Consider the following 12264-nt stretch of genomic DNA (forward strand, 5'->3'; position numbering starts at 1 on the left):
TCCGTGTACACACCCCATAAGTCCTGGACCGCGGGCTGCTGCTGTTATGATCTGCAACATGTACTAAGGAAAGAAAGGGGAAAGCTGTCCCTACAGTAAGACTAAGCTGAATCCTTACGATGTAGCAGGCTAACTGTTCCTAACGAACAGACCCGCCTTAGTCCTCAGCTAGTCTGAACGAAGACCTATAGAATTAAGGGAGGGGTCCCTAAAAGGACTAAGGACTGGGACAAAAATGGGACACCTCCTAAAAAGAGAAGTTGTTGCAGAACACAAAAAGACAAACTGACAAAAATGTACTAGAGGTCCCAGAAGGACCAAGCGAACTTGACAGAGAAAGGCAACGAAGCACCAGGCTAGAGAAACAGTCAAACACTGAAGTCCAGCACAGCCAAAAGGGCGGAGCTGGAATATAAAGGAAGATGGTCACGTGACCGCAAAACACAAGATGGAAAAAACAAACAGGAGGGTTCTAACAGTACCCCCTCTTTTATGAGGGTCCTCTGGATCCTCCAGGCCCAGGCCTATCTGGAAACCTCCTGTGTAAAGCTTTAACAAGCCTAGGAGCAGAGACATCATCCGCCCTTACCCAGGAGTTGTCTTCGGGACCGAAACCCTTCCAGGAGACGAGATACTGTAATCTCCCTCTATGCCATCTAGAATTCAAGATACGAGAAATTTCATATTCGCCGTCTTCCACCACAGGAGGAACTGTGACAGTGGCGTCCCTATCAGATACATCAGCCTTTTTCAACAAGGAAACATGAAACACAGGATTAATCCTCCAGGAGGTGGGGACATCCAACCTAACAGCAGACGGGTTAACAACCTGAAGCACCTTAAATGGACCCACAAACTTAGGACCCAGTTTTTTAGAGGGAATCCTCAACCGCAGGTTCTTCGAGGACAACCAAACCATGTCACCCACAGTAAACAAAATCTCCTTACGTTTCCTGTCAAAATACTTCTTGGACTTCTTGTTAGCCTCTTGAAGGTTGCAAAGTACATTAGTCCAAACTCTCTCCAAATCACCGGAGAAATTCCCCTCCTCCGGCACCGCCGACCTCAATTTGGAGAATGAACCAAAAGACGGATGTCTCCCAGTGCAACAAAAAAAAGGAGAACACCCAGCAGAGGAGGATGTATGATTGTTAAGAGCAAATTCTGCGAGAGGCAGAAACTCAGACCACCCCTCCTGATTGTCCGCCACAAAACAACGCAAAAACTGTTCAACATCCTGGTTCTTCCTTTCAGTCTGTCCATTAGACTCAGGATGATAACCAGATGAAAATGACAAATGGACTCCCAACCTGTCACAAAAAGCACGCCAAATGCGAGCCACAAACTGAGGTCCTCTATCAGAAACAATATCCGTGGGAACGCCATGGAGCTTGACAATCTCCTTAACAAACGCCTTAGCGAGTGTCTTGGTGCAGGGCAACTTAATGAACGGAACCAAGTGACACATCTTACTAAAACGGTCCACGACCACCCAGATGACAGTAAAACCCTCAGACACAGGAAGATCAGTAATAAAATCCATAGTGAGATGTGTCCAAGGCGCACTAGGAACCTCCAGAGGGCAAAGCAACCCCGCAGCAGGAGTATGTGAAGCCTTTGACCTAGCACACACAGTACATTGACGCACCCACTTGATGACTTCCTTCTGCCATCCAGGCCACCAAAAACTGCGACTGATAAGTCTCTTAGTCTCAGAAATTCCTGGATGACCTGCCAACTGAGACTCATGACACTCCACAAACAAATCCTCTCCTAAAGGCTCTAGGCACGGACAACCTCCCATGGGGAGTGTTAGATGGAGCATCATCTTGAGCTTTCAGAATCCCATTCTCCAAATCGGAGTCCAATGCTGCCACCACAACTCCTTTCTGTAAAATGCTCTCCTCCTCCTCGGCACCGACCGTAGAAGAGAAGCTGCGAGATAAAGCATTGGCTTTAACATGTACTCCATCCCTGTTCTCCTGAAACAAAACTGCTCCGACCCCCACCGATGAAGCATCGACCTCGACCAAAAAAGGCTTGGTCTCATCAAGCTGCATAAGGATAGGGGCAGAACTGAACCTCTCTTTGAGATACTCAAACACTTCAATGGCCTCAGTAGTCCACTGGGCCGTATTCGCACCTTTCCTGGTGAGATCGGTTAAAGGTTTAACAATTACAGAAAAATTCTTAATGAATTTCCTGTAATAATTGGCAAAACCCAAAAATCTCTGTATAGATTTCAAACCAATAGGCCTAGGCCATTCCTGCACAGCCCGAACCTTCACCGGGTCCATCTCAAAGCCCTCGCTGGAGACAATGTAGCCCAAAAAACTAATTTTTTGCACAGCGAACTCACATTTCTCCAGCTTAGCAAAGAGTGAATTGTCACTTAATAACTGCAACACGTACGCTCTGCCAATGGGACCCCAGATCTGGTGAGTAAATCAGAATGTCATCCAAATACACAACCACATTCTTACCAATCAAAGGTCTCAGGACGTCATTAATAAGGTTCTGAAAAAATGCTGGTGCATTGGTAAGACCAAAAGGCATCACCAGATTCTCAAAATGACCTACCGGAGTGTTAAAAGCAGTTTTCCGTTAATCACCCTCCTTCACTCGTAACAAATTGTATGCCCCCCGGAGATCAATTTTAGAGAACCACTTGGCCCCCACTAACTGGTTAAACAAGTCAGGAATTAACGGCAATGGGTAGGAATTGCGTACGGTAATCTTATTAATTTCACGAAAATCCAGACATGAAGGTAAACCCACGTCCTTTTTTTTAACAAAGAAAAATCCAACTGCCACAGGCGACTTAGAAGGTCTAATGTGACCAGCAGCCAGGCTAGTCTCTATGTACTACTCCAAGGCCTTTCTTTCAGGGATAGTCAGATTAAACCAGCGACTTTTGGGAAGAGTGGTGACGCGCCCCCCTGGGCCGTGGGGTACTCGGCAGCCGGGCCTCTGGTTGCTGGGGGATATCACGGTGGCTGGCCCAGTCCGTGACCCAGGGCGGTCAGTAAAAGAAAAAGGGAATAGTTTATAGGGGATTTGGGAAAGTGTTCGTGACGCCACCTGTGGAATGCGGCTAAGGGGAGCCGCTGCTGCGGAGCAGTCCTCTGGAGCTGGTGTTACGGCAGCAGGGATGGTGTGGCTCTCCACAGGTAGAGCTGGCTCCAGGGCAGCGTGGGAGTGAAATGGATGGTGGTGCAGGAGAGATGGGACCCACCCGGGTCAGAGGAAGAACAGACACACACACCGGGGCTAGTTTCAGTACCTTTACTGCAGATGGTAGTCAGGTACGGTCCAGGGTACTTGTAGATGGTGTGCACTTCTGGCCTTGCTCCCCAGTGAGCGGGTGTAAGGCCTCCTTTCCGTATCTTCCTGTCTCTCTCCCTGGAGCTTCTGACCTGCCTGGAACAGGATCTAGCTCCCTTGATGTTTCTCTCACCCGTCTTGCTTGGCGGCGAGGGCTTTCCCACTGGTTACCACGATCCCTGGACGCTGGGGCCTTCGTGGTACCTAGTCCTCTTAAGTGTGTGCTATTCACGGGTGGACTGAGGGATATGAAATCCTCCTCAGTATGCCGAAGGGCATAGAGATCCCAATAGGTTCGGGCCCGATGCCCGGCTTGCAACAGGGGACGAACCCTCTGTGGTTCCTCTGTCCCTCATGGCTCTTCTCTTCTCCTTGCCTTCTAGCCCACTCTAGGCTCTCACTGGCCAGACTAGCCCGCAGCTTGGGCCTAGCCTGGCTTTCTGCCACACAGACTTCAGCTTGTCTGGTGCTGCAGCATTATGCTTCCCTGCTTCCCCCTGACTGACTTCCTGAACTCCACCCCCAGTATATATATACCTGACAGGGCTCCATCTAGTGGACTTGGTTGGAGGTGTCTGCATGTATTGAAGCCACTGGAGAGAATCCCATCTGTGCAACACCCAGGAGTTCTGTGACAGCCTGCAGCCGCAGGGCGTCACAGTAGCTCCCGGAACAAACTGAATGCGCAATCATAATCCCTATGAGGAGGTAAAACTTGCGACTCCTCCTCCAAAAAAACCCTCCAAAAATCTTGAATAGGTACTGGTAATTCCGCTTTTTCCACAGCCGCAATGCGACCATTACAACATTTATCATAGCACTTTGGACTCCAAGACTTAATCACATTAGTAGACCAGTCCAGTAAAGGATTGTGCAGTTTTAACCAAGGCAAACCTAGAACAACTGGAGAGGGCAAATTATCTAAAACAACCAAGTCCAAAATTTCTTGGTGATGTCCATTGATAGTGAGGGTAAATGCAGCAGTCTTGTGAGTAATACATTTCAAGGGAGTGTTATCAATTGCAATCACAGAAATAGGTGATGACAAAGGTTTGGATTTCAATTTAAGGTTTTCCAAAAACCCTTTATCAATCACATTAAGTGTTGAACCACAATCCACAAATACCTGAAATTCAATCAAATCTCCCTGCAGAGTAGTACTCCCAGAAAGAAATACTCCTACAGAGCATAAACAAGCTATACGGGCGTAACTGACCTTTTTTTTTCTTTACTTAAACGACGCTCACAATACTTAATCAAATGGTCAGCTTTACCACAATAAAGACACCATCCCTCGGCGAATATCCGGTCTCGTTCCTGAGAGCGGAGTGACATCGCCCCAACCTCCATCGGTTCTCCGCCATCAGAGCAGATTTTCTGGGGACTAGGACCTGGCATTACAGGAGTCTTTACCTCATTCACCCTGGACCTCAGTCTCCTGTCTATACGAACAGCTAACTGCATAGCTTCCTGCAGAGTCTCAGATGCAGGAAATGCAATTAGCAAATCCTTAACCCTTTCACTCAGACCAGCAACAAATAAACATCTCAGCGCAGGATCATTCCACTTAACTTCTGAAGCCCATTGTAGTGCCGGCGTCCCTGCCCTCTGCTAGGCAGGGACGCTGTTCCCCTCACCTCTCTGCTCCGTGCCCGGCGACCTCCTCCCGCTCTGCTGGCAGCGCGCGCTCCTTCCCGGCCACTGTGCTTAGGGCGCGCGCGCGCGCTCTCCCTCCCTCTTAAAGGGGCCGCGTGCGCCGTCCTAAGGAGTCCCCGGCCAATGGCCGGAGGACTTCACCATATATAAGGCACCTCCTCCAAAATGGAGGTGCCCGAGCAATGTTGTTGCACTGTTCACTACTCTGCTTCAGCCCTCAGGTCCCGTTGCCAGTTACCTGCCAGATACCTGCCAGATTCCTGCCAGCTTGCTGTCTTATTCCTGCCTGATATTCTGCTACCTGCCTGCTAGCCTGAGGTCCGACGGTCTGCCTTACAACTCCTGTCAGTCTGTCTAAGGACCAGCTTGCCCGCTCACCTGGGAGCGCACATCAACTACCTGCCTGCTTGCCTGAGGTCCGACGGTCTGCCTTCCAACTCTTGTCAGTCTGTCTATGGACCAGCTTGCCCACTCACCTGGGAGCGCACATCTGCTACCTGCCTGCTAGCCTACCTGGAGGCTCCGCCGTCACGTGCTGTGACCACCTGCCTGTCCAGTGACTCCTGCCCGCTCACCTGGGAGCGCTCATCTGCTGCCTGTCTGCTAGCCTACCTGGAGGCTCTGCCGTCACGTGCTGTGACCACCCGCCTGTCCAGAGACTTCTGCCCGCTCACCTGGGAGCGCTCATCTGCCATCAGCCGCCACAGGTCGTACCAACCCTTTACCCAGAGACTGCCCCGGTCACTTGCCGTGACCATCTGCCCGTTCACCCAGATACTGCCCCGGTCACTTGCCGTGACCATCTGCCCGTTCATCCAGAGACTGCCCCGGTCACTTGCCGTGACCTCCTGCCCGTTCTTCCAGAGACTGTCCCGGTCACCTGCTGTGACTGGTCGCCACCAGCTCCCTTACAAGGACCGCCCCCTTGTATAGTAGCTCAGAGGTTCCGCCTTCCCAGACCCGTTACGGTTTGCTCGGGCCATGGAACCCGGTGGCTCCCAAGCTCCCTCGCTCTCGGACCTGTGTCATGAACTGTCCCGTCAGAGGTCCCAACAGGAGTCCATCCTGGGTCACCTGCGGAATGTCAATTCTCGCCTGGACACTCTGACTGCTCCGCCAGCAACCTCCGCCAGTGCCATGACTCGCAATCCGGCAGCTCCGCTGCCCACTAATACCATGGTATCCTACCCCGGACCCCGGCTTTCTGCACCTCCTCGCTTTGGAGGCGACTCCGCCCAGGCTCGGGGCTTCATAAATCAGTGCACCCTGCACTTTGAACTCCTGTCCCACCAGTTTAACTCCGACCGGGCCAAAATTGCCTTCATCATGTCCCATCTCACCGGGGAGGCCCTGGCCTGGCTAAATCCTCTTTGGGAGAGAGGAGACCCCCTGGTGTCCGACTTGCCTGCCTTTCTCACGGCTTTCCGGAAAGTCTTCGACGAACCCGAACGGAAGACCTCATCCGCATCATCACTGCTACGCCTCCGTCAGGGAAGTCTCACCGTGGGCCAATATGCCATACGGTTCCGTACCCTTGCCTCGGAGCTGGCCTGGGATAACGACGCTCTGGTATCCGTCTTCTGGGAGGGTCTGTCCGGCCGTATTAAAGATGAACTTGCCGGTCGGGACATTCCTACCACTCTCGATGACTTAATAACTCTTGCCACCCGGATGGACCTACGGTTCCAGGAGCGTGCCAAAGAGGTCACCCGTGAGAGGAGGTTTCCACGTCTAGCTCCTACTTTTCAGAAACCCGTCACTCCCTCCGTCTCTCCCCAGGTACACTCTCCGGAGCCTATGCAGGTCGACCAGACCAAGATGGTCAAAACCCGTCAGGACTTACGCCGTGCCGAGGGGAGCTGCTTCTACTGTGGCAGTAAGGAGCACCGGATCCGTGCCTGCCCGGAGAGGTCGGGAAACGCCTGTGTCTAGGTTCGCTCAGAGAGGTCGACCTAGACAAGAATAAATCCTCTCCATCTCTGCTGCTGTCAGTCTCAATCGTCTGCGGGGAGAACCGTTATTTCGAACTAGCCCAACTTGACTCTGGAGCAGTCGGGAATCTTATTTCACAGTCCCTGGTAGAGAAATACCGCATCCCCACCAAACCTCTGGCTGTACCCTTGTCTGTTGCTGCCGTTTATGGGGGCCTCTTACCACGCCCCATCCAACTCATCACCGAATCCATTACTCTGCAGGTGGGAATGCTGCATTCTGAGAGTATCTCCTTTCATGTTCTGCCTGGACTCTCTCACGCCCTCTTGCTAGGTCTACCTTGGCTCCAGAGACATGCACCCGTGCTTGACTGGCAGACCGGAGAAGTCCTTCGCTGGGGACAGGACTGCCATAAGACCTGTCTGGTTCCCGTCCATCCCGTCCGTCCTTCTCCTACCCCAGCTAATCTACCTGGACTTCCGATTCTTTATTGGTCTTATGCTGATGTCTTTAATAAAAAGGAGGCAGAGACACTACCCCCTCGTAGACCATACGACTGTCCTATCGACCTGTTACCCGGTACTACTCCTCCCCGTGGGCGTATTTATCCATTATCCGCTGCTGAGACCCGGTCGATGTCCGAATATATTGAGGAGAATCTGGCCAGGGGATTCATCCGGAAATCTACCTCCCCGGCGGGAGCAGGCTTCTTTTTCGTCAAAAAGAAGGACGGCTCTCTCCGTCCCTGTATAGACTATAGAGGCCTTAACCAGATCACGGTGAAGAATAAGTACCCCCTTCCGCTCATTCCGGAGTTATTTGATCGTCTGAGGGGGGCTAGAATCTTCACCAAACTGGACCTCCGTGGGGCGTACAACCTGGTTCGTATCCGTCAGGGGGATGAATGGAAGACGGCATTCAACACCCGGGACGGCCACTATGAATATCTGGTAATGCCCTTTGGTCTGTGTAACGCTCCTGCCGTCTTTCAAGAGTTGGTCAATGACATCTTCCGGGACCTTCTCTACTCCTGCGTAGTGGTGTACCTGGACGACATCTTGGTCTTCTCTCCGGATCTCCAGACTCACCGGAGGGACGTTCGTCAGGTCCTGTTCAGGCTCAGGCAGAATCACCTCTTCGCTAAATACGAGAAGTGCCTCTTTGAGCAGACCTCGCTTCCGTTTTTGGGCTACATTATTTCTCAGACCGGCCTACGAATGGATCCAGAGAAACTGTCTGCCATCGAGAAATGGCCTCGACCGGAGGGGTTGAAGGCTATTTAGCGGATCCTGGGCTTCGCCAACTACTACCGCCTCTTCATACCGCACTTCTCTTCCCGGACTGCCCCAATTTCCGCGCTCACCCGTAAGGGTACTAATCCCAAAGAGTGGCCGCCCGAAGCAGAGGAGGCCTTTCTTTCCTTAAAACAGGCCTTCTCTTCCGCCCCGGTGCTGCATCGCCCGGACGGCAACAAGCAGTTCTTCCTGGAAGTTGATGCCTCCTCCTCTGGAGCCGGAGCGGTACTTACTCAAAAATCATCTTCCGGGAGGATGGTAACTTGCGGCTTCTTCTCTAAACTCTTTTCCTCCTCAGAGCGCAATTATTCCATAGGAGACCGAGAGTTATTGGCCATCAAACTGGCATTGGAGGAGTGGCGTTACCTGCTCGAGGGGGCTCTTCACCCAGTAATAATTTACACTGACCACAAGAACTTGGCTTACCTCCAGCATCCCCAGAGACTTAACCCGCGCCAAGCCCGGTGGTCCTTGTTTTTTGCTCGCTTTGATTTTGTTCTTCATTTTCGCCCGGCTGACAAAAACGTCAAGGCGGACGCCTTGTCTCGATCCTTTCTGGTGTCTGATCTCGAGGAAGATCCGAAACACATCATCGATCCCGCCAGAGTAATGCAGGTGGCTCCCGTGAGTCTAAATCGTCTCCCTCCCGGAAAGACGTTCGTATCAGTACCTGATCGGGAGAAGATCCTTCACTGGGATCACTCGTCTAAACTGGCTGGCCACGCCGGTCAGAAAAAGACCCTCCAGCTTATTACCCGGCACTACTGGTGGCCTACCCTGCACAAGGACGTAATAGACTTTGTTTCTGCCTGTGTGTCCTGCGCCCGCAACAAGGTTCCGAGACATCTGCCAGCCGGTCGCCTCCTTCCGCTTTCTGTACCTGCTGCCCCCTGGCAGCATATAGCAATGGACTTTATAACTGACCTCCCAGTCTCTGCCGGTTGTACGGTCATTTGGGTGGTCGCTGACCGCTTCTCCAAGATGGCTCATTTCGTTCCCCTGCCAGGCCTCCCGTCTGCACCCGAGCTAGCTAAAGACTTTATTCGTCACATCTTTCGTCTTCATGGCCTGCCCCTCCACATCGTGTCGGATCGTGGGGTACAGTTCACCTCACGCTTCTGGAGAGCCACTTGTAAACTGCTAGACGTCACCCTGGACTTCTCTTCCGCTTACCACCCACAGTCCAATGGTCAAGTGGAGCGGATCAATCAGAACCTGACCAGTTACCTCCGGCACTTCGTTAATGCCCATCATTCAGACTGGGTGGATCTCCTACCATGGGCCGAGTTCTCTTATAACAATCACGAGAGCGAATCCTCCTCCAAATCCCCGTTTTTTGTAGTCTTCGGTCAGCATCCTCGGATTCCTTTTCCTGTCTCCACCTCTGTGGACAACCCGGCTGCGGAATCTCTCGTTAGCAAATTTTCCTCCATTTGGGAGAGTACCCGATCCGCACTCCTTCAGTCGTCCGAACGGATGAAAAGACACGCTGACAAAAAACGCCTGGATCCTCCACAATTTCGTCCTGGAGATAAAGTCTGGCTCTCATCTAAATATGTCCGACTCAAGATACCTTCTTTCAAGTTAGGGCCTCGGTTCATCGGTCCTCTGGAGGTCATCAGTCGGATCAACCCGGTGGCCTATAAATTGAAACTCCCGGCCAACTTACGGATCCCTAACTCCTTCCATGTATCTCTCCTCAAACCTGTGGTACTTAACTCTTTTTCCAAGTCTACAGGTACGCCTCCTGCTCCGGTTTCTGCTGAGGACGAGTTTGATGTAGAGAACATTCTTGCCACCAAAAGGGTAAGAGGAAAGACCTTTTTTCTAGTAGATTGGAAGGGGTTTGGTCCTGAGGAGAGAACGTGGGAGCCCCGGCAGAACATCCATGCCCCGCTCATCCTTGCTAAATTTCTGTCTGGCCTAAAAAAGGGGGGCCTAAAGGGGGGGGTACTGTAGTGCCGGCGTCCCTGCCCTCTGCTAGGCAGGGACGCTGTTCCCCTCACCTCTCTGCTCCGTGCCCGGCGTCCTCCTCCCGCTCTGCTGGCAGCGCGCGCTCCTTCCCGGCCACTGTGCTTAGGGCGCGCGCGCTCTCCCTCCCTCTTAAAGGGGCCGCGCGCGCCGTCCTAAGGAGTCCCCGGCCAATGGCCGGAGGACTTCACCATATATAAGGCACCTCCTCCAAAATGGAGGTGCCCGAGCAATGTTGTTGCACTGTTCACTACTCTGCTTCAGCCCTCAGGTCCCGTTGCCAGTTACCTGCCAGATACCTGCCAGATTCCTGCCAGCTTGCTGTCTTATTCCTGCCTGATATTCTGCTACCTGCCTGCTAGCCTGAGGTCCGACGGTCTGCCTTACAACTCCTGTCAGTCTGTCTAAGGACCAGCTTGCCCGCTCACCTGGGAGCGCACATCAACTACCTGCCTGCTTGCCTGAGGTCCGACGGTCTGCCTTCCAACTCTTGTCAGTCTGTCTATGGACCAGCTTGCCCGCTCACCTGGGAGCGCACATCTGCTACCTGCCTGCTAGCCTACCTGGAGGCTCCGCCGTCACGTGCTGTGACCACCTGCCTGTCCAGTGACTCCTGCCCGCTCACCTGGGAGCGCTCATCTGCTGCCTGTCTGCTAGCCTACCTGGAGGCTCTGCCGTCACGTGCTGTGACCACCCGCCTGTCCAGAGACTTCTGCCCGCTCACCTGGGAGCGCTCATCTGCCATCAGCCGCCACAGGTCGTACCAACCCTTTACCCAGAGACTGCCCCGGTCACTTGCCGTGACCATCTGCCCGTTCATCCAGAGACTGCCCCGGTCACTTGCCGTGACCTCCTGCCCGTTCTTCCAGAGACTGTCCCGGTCACCTGCTGTGACTGCCCGCCTGTTTGCCACCCGCTCCCTTACAAGGACCGCCCCCTTGTATAGTAGCTCAGAGGTTCCGCCTTCCCAGACCCGTTACACCCATCTCCTGAAGTGTGTGCAATAATTTTCAACATCATCTGACCCCTGATTCAAACGCCTGAGTTCTACCTCAGCAGATGAGTTTCGATCAGGATCGTCATATAATAGCCCCATAGCAGAAAAAAATTCTTCTACAGACCTTAAACACGGATCATTAGGCTGGAGAGAAAAGGCCCACCCCTGTGGTTCATTGCTCAAAAGTGACATAATAAAACCAATGCGCTGTGATTCATTCCCAGAGGATCTGGGTCTCAAACGAAAATATAACAAACAAGCATTTTTAAAGGAAAAAAAAATCTTGCTGTTTACCATAAAAAACATCAGGCAGTCCTACCTTGGGTTCGACAAAATGCGCTCCAGAACAGCTACTCACATGTTGCTGAAGCTCGGCCACCTCCAGAGACAATCCCTGCAGGCGTTGAGCCAAATCCTGGACGGAAACTATACTGATCCTCGAATTTCTTTCCTTTTAGTTTTTTAGTCTGGACTTACTGTTATGATCTGCAACATGTACTAAGGAAAGAAAGGGGAAAGCTGTCCCTACAGTAAGACTAATCTGAATCCCTACGATGTGTTACGGGTCCGGTTGGTGGAACCTCTGTGCCGCAGTGCAAGGAGGGACCCAGAGGGGCGTGACTAAGTATCAACTCAGACCGACCCTGGTCATACGGCGGCTAATGACTCCGTGACTAGGGAGGGACCGAGCAGAGGGACCAGGTGCTACTCTGGGGACGACCTTGTAAGAGAGCAGGTGGCTCCCACGGGTCAGCAGACTGGGACTGACCGGTATAGCGGATGGACACAACAGGCAGGCAGGAGTCTCTGGTTAGCTGACAGGTGGTCACGGTACGTGACAGCAGAGCAGGTAATAGTCTCTAGGTTTACCAGGCGGGTGGTCACGGCAAGTGACGGCAGGAGCCTCCAGGTAGGCTATCAGGTGGTCACGGCAAGTGACGGCCAAGCAAGGTAAAGTCTCTAGACTAGCAGGCAGGTGGTCACGGCAAGTGACGGCAGAGCCTCCAGGTAGGCTAGCAGGTAACAGACGGGTAACAGGCGAGCGCTCCCAGGTTAGCGGGTTAGCAAGCACGGCAGGTAGCAGGCAGG

Source organism: Phyllobates terribilis, unplaced genomic scaffold (assembly GCF_046119375.1).
Source record: "Phyllobates terribilis strain yellow unplaced genomic scaffold, ASM4611937v1 Scaffold_1__5_contigs__length_1240528914, whole genome shotgun sequence".
Taxonomy (NCBI): Eukaryota; Metazoa; Chordata; class Amphibia; order Anura; family Dendrobatidae; genus Phyllobates; species Phyllobates terribilis.